Below are 5392 nucleotides of genomic sequence, written 5' to 3' on the forward strand. Positions count from 1 at the left end.
GTTGGATTAAGTATGGAGAGTATGACATAAACGAATGGCATAAATGTATAAATGTATTTGGTTCTGAAATACATATTTTTCTTTATTATATTTAAAATGTAAAATTGTATTATCATACTCCAATTTAACAAAATATTTAAATTTCAAATAGTGAAGTATGTAGCTCAGCTCACCCGATTTGAAATAGTCTAATTTTAAATTATTTAATTAAATAAAAAAAATGTAACCTAATTTTTTAAAAATAAATATGGCAAATTAAATCAAACTTAAATAGACACGACTTTAAATAGATACGATTATAGAATGACAAAATATATTAACACTTCTAACCATAAAGTGTGTCTGCGGAATTTTATAGAATCTAATAACCTGATAAGATAAAACTTCTATTTTATAGAAACTAAGAAAACATATTGTGAAAACTAAAATTAGAAAAAAATGATCGAAACAATCAAATATATTTGACCTAAAATTTAAAGGTATAAAAAGAAATAGCATATTAAAGGTGTTTTGCATCTTATTCAGCTAAATAAATAAGGAAATTATATTCTCTTTTACACAAAACAACGTTTCTAGACACGATATATAAGTGTTATTGAATATAGACAGACTAAACAAATATATTCTTATATTAGTATTGAATAAAAGTTTACAACAGGATCCGTGGTGTAATGGTAGCGTGTCTGACTCCAGATCAGAAGGTTGTGTGTTCGATTCACGTTGGGTTCAATTGTATATTTTTGGTTCATCTTACTCTGCTATTTTATTGATGCAACATCCATATATTTCTCTTCTAATAATACAGAGAACTTGAAATCAACATGAACACAACAACAAAAAACATGAAATGCAACAAAGAGATTCAGTTGAGGATCCTGTAGTTGTAACCAGGAATCCTATTGAAATTATTGTTTTCTGTTACTTGTCTAACACAACATGTTTTTGCTCTTTGCTTCTTCATCTTTAACAACATCCAGAAACTTGTCTTGGTTTTGCTAGAAACCATGTTCACAAAGTATGGTTGAGAGTTTTGTGAATTCCCTGATTTGTTCAACTCGATTTTGGTGAAGTATTCAATTTCCTTCCTCACTAGAGATCCAATTGTGCCTCTTGTGCCTATTGCAACTGGAGCAGGAGTACTCATTCTCATTCTATTTGAAAATTTGGCTTTAATGGTTGGAGAGAGGCAGTGGCACTGATTTTATAGCTCCTTTTGGATAAAGATAATTGAGGCCATTGTCCTAAATTTGATTTTCAATTTGGACCATCTTCTAAATTATTACATGCTTTATGAAAAGCAGCCCTGATTGAAATGAAAAAAAAATTAAATGTCCGACAAGTTTTTACAAATGAGCGAATGTTGGACACTGATCTAAAGAGTGTGGAGCAAATAATTTCATTTAAAAAAAACACTTGTGTAGATTATGTGTTGTACGAGTATCAGATACTTAACACATTACTTGACCAAATTAAATTTCTTAGGGGGCTTGACTAGAATTTAAGGGTTCACTGTTTTAGTTTTTATTCTTCATGTTGAATAAAAGTTAATTTCCGCCTTTCATGCCATGGCCAAAGAAAAGAGGTTGATCTTTCATTGTCTTAGTTTTGTGCTTTTGGTGGGAAGGGGGTCTACTAATTTGCTGTCTTGCTGATAATTGTTTTGTTAGAAGATTCTCTTTGACTTTAAACATCATGTAGTTGATTATTAAATATGTTTGAAATGAAATGATACATTGTTTTGGAAAGACAAAAAAGAATGTTAATTCACTAAGTGTTCCACAATCAACCACTGTGCACGCATGCATGGACTCATGGAGCAGCATTTAGAAAAGCAGCATAATCTTTATTAGATATTGCTTATCTCATTCTTATAAAAGATATATCTTTAGATTCACCTCAAATAGAATACATAAATGCATTTTCGCACACTTTATCAGGATTTTTTACCAATATACCCCACATTTTCAATTAATTTCCCAAAATAACCCAGATTTCAAAAAAATTCCCAATCTACCCCAGTTTTAGGAGGAGGCGCCAATTGGATTGGCGACCCCTCTTAAAAATTACAAGGAGGCGCCAGTCCAATTGGCGACTCCCTTAAAAAAGCCTCAAATGAAAAAACCTTCAACATGAAAGTTGTAGATCTTTTCAAGACAATGAATTTGGATATAAATTTTGCATCATTTGGAGTTTTTATGAGAAAGTTATGGGCAGTTGAAGTTGGACTTCTGAGTTTTTCAATTGTAATCTGACCTATAATGTCTTGCATTATTTCATGTGTTTCTTTTAGAGTTATGAAATTTTGTCCAACATAACATTTGAAGTAGACATAATAAATTTTCCAATGCACTTGGTCCCACCTCAAAATAATTAAAAATGAGTGAGGTAGGTCCTTGCGAACTTGACCCAAAATTAGGGTTTCAACTGTAATCTGACCTATAATGTCTTGCATTATTTCATGTGTTTCTTTTAGAGTTATGAAATTTTTTCCAACAAAACATTTGAAGTAGACATCTTAAATTTTCTAATTCACTTGGTCCCACCTCAAAATAATTAAAAATGAGTGAGTTAGGTCCCTGCGAAGTTGACCTAAAATTAGGGTTTCTGTCAAAATGATCTATAATGTTTTGAAATGAATGATGAGCTTCCAAGTTTCAAATGGATTTTTGATGAACATGAAAGTTGCTCATATGGCGACTGTTGTTAAAACTTGAATGGAGGCGCCAGTTGGATTGGCTAGGGCAGGTGCCCTAGGCTAGGGCAGGTGCCCTAGGCTAGGGTAGGTGCCCTAGCCAATCCAATTGGCGCCTATGTGTATGTTTTAAAAGGAGGCGCCAACTCAATTGGCGAGTCCCTCATAAAATGCCTTTTTTGTCTTATAAATAGATGCGTTGTGTGACCTATTGTTCCACAACTCATATAATCATTTGCCTATCATGTTTGGTGTTCGTCGCCGATACGGTAAGGTGATTTATGCGAGAGACAAACCTCAATTGCTGATGCTGTTTTGGAACATCACCACGTTAGATCAACTGAAGAGGGAGCTGGTTCGATGGTTAGACGGGAAAATACCAGAAGGGGAAAAAATCAGAAGTATTGAGAGACTTGACAGTATCTTTGGTTGGGTGCGAATGAAGACTGATAAGGATGCTAGGGAAATGATGTTTGGTCGAGACGACATTAATTTGATTGTTGTAATCAGTTAGAATTATTTATGTTTTCAGATGTTTTGTACTGATGTTGGTTATGAAACTCGTTGTAACAAGAACTTAATGATATATATTGATTGATTGTTACAGAAATACAATGTTTTAAAAAGCATAAGAGCAAGATAAAATGTTACAAAAAGCTTAAGGTCTAGATAAAATGTTACAAAAATCTTAAGATCTAGATGATGCTCCTTGATTGGGACAGTTATTTTTGTTGTGTCCTGGTTGACGACAGATACTACATAATCTTATCATTTTATCTGTGGAATCCATCTCTGTTCTGATACGTGTGTTGTTTGGCCTTCCTTTCTTCTTTCTACGCATCTCTTCATTGTGCCAAACAATATCTCCTTCATATGGAGGCCAGTAATCCTCCATTGGTAGTACTGAAAAGCTTTGACTATATACGTTCATGATGGTGTTTGCCTTGTACACATCAGATAAATGGGTGTAAGCGTCTTGACGAGTATAAGCGCATGCTGCAATGACATGGGAGCAAGGTATGCGGAAGGCCTGAAATTTTCCACAATCGCACCAACTTCTGTGTAGTTTAACCGCGTAGGCTAAGTTTGGTCTCCCGTCGCTGTTGCCCATTGTTTCCTGGACGCTGAAATTTTGTCTTTGACGGTCAAACACTGTTACAGCGTGTGTCGTAGCTTTGATGCTCTCCTCTTTCATGACCTTCATGCAACACTCACTGAATACTTGTCCAGACATTAACACTGCACTCCATCTTTCACCTCTGGTTGCGAACATAGAAGCCAACCTATAATAGGTTGATCTTACCAAGGCGGTTATCGGCAGGTTTCGAATTCCTTTGAAAACCCCGTTCATGCATTCCACAATGTTTGTTGTCATGTGGCCCCATCGACGACCACCGTCAAATGCTCTTGTCCACTGCTCAACTGGGATGTTATTTATCCATCTCCCCGCGTCTTCATTAGACAGACGAATCTCATCACGATAATATTGAAAAGACGGTTGAGTTAAAGCATACCCAGCATTCACCACCTTCTTGCGAAGATTCTTATCTTTTATAGCACGCATGAAGTTTTGTGCAATGTGTCTGATACAGTAGACATGTGTAGAAGGAGGATCATGCCATCCGTTGTCATGGTTGTTGTAGGCACTTTCGATGGCAGCATGTCTATCAGAAATCAAACATAGATTGGCTTGTGGAGCGACATGCGTTCTGAGATGTCGAAGAAAGAAACCCCATCCACCAGCCGTTTCACCTTCAACAAGAGCAAAGGCAATGGGAAATACATTGTTGTTACCGTCTTGTGCAACTGCCATGAGCAACGTACCCTTATATTTTCCGTATAACCAAGTGCCATCAATTTGTAGGAGAGGTTTGCAGAAAGCGAAACCTCTGATGCACGGGTCAAATGCCCAAAAGAGACGGTGAAATATTCTATTACCTGTAGCACAGGTTCCGTCTGGCATCATTGCTGGCACTGTCTCCAGAATTGCCACAGTTCCTGGGACATAAGTTTTTAGTGCCCATAAAAACCGTGGTAATTCCTTGAATGAGTCCTCCCAGTTTCCGAAAACCTGCTCAACAGCCTTTGTCCTCGCAATCCATGTTTTCTTGTAAGATGGAGTATAATTATATGTTGTTCGGATATGGGATATAATTATACTCACCTTCACTGATGGGTCTTTATTTACCAATGGCAGAATGTCTCGACATATCAAAGCTGTGTTGAGTTTACGGTGATCTTGTTCAACCGTTGTTGCGACGCAACTGTGTGGTGGGTCTATTGAAGCGATCTCCCAAGAGTCATTTTTCTTCTTGTAAGATGCAGCCAAACGAAATTTACAAAGCATGTTACGACATTCGATAACATACCTTCTAGAATCAGTGCGTTTCACCGTAAAGTCAGCAAAGTTGTTCATGTGGTATTTTTTGATTGCCAAGACACATTCCTCTTTGGTACGAAACATGTCTCCCACCTTTAATTCGCCTACTGGTCTCGGATACGGATTATAGAAGACACTGTCGGACATTTCATCGTCGTTAAGAGCCATATTTGTCATATGTTGAGGAGGAATATAGGCATGAGTAGGAGGTATTGGTGGTGGTTGAGCCTCATCTTCATCGTCGTTATTCAGGATGTGATCAACCTGTATCTCAGTCTCCTCTTCTTCTTCATCAATAACGTCGACCTCTACTTCTGCTT

General features: G+C 36.6%; 1 non-coding gene across 1 annotated transcript; it reads left to right on the forward strand.

Annotated features, from left to right (window-relative positions):
* Positions 1-657: 657 nt before the first annotated feature.
* Positions 658-729, forward strand: TRNAW-CCA (transfer RNA tryptophan (anticodon CCA)). Its single transcript has one exon. It is a non-coding gene; the product is annotated as a tRNA-Trp (tRNA).
* Positions 730-5392: the final 4663 nt, after the last annotated feature.

Source organism: Lathyrus oleraceus, chromosome 4 (assembly GCF_024323335.1).
Source record: "Lathyrus oleraceus cultivar Zhongwan6 chromosome 4, CAAS_Psat_ZW6_1.0, whole genome shotgun sequence".
NCBI lineage: Eukaryota > Viridiplantae > Streptophyta > Magnoliopsida > Fabales > Fabaceae > Lathyrus > Lathyrus oleraceus.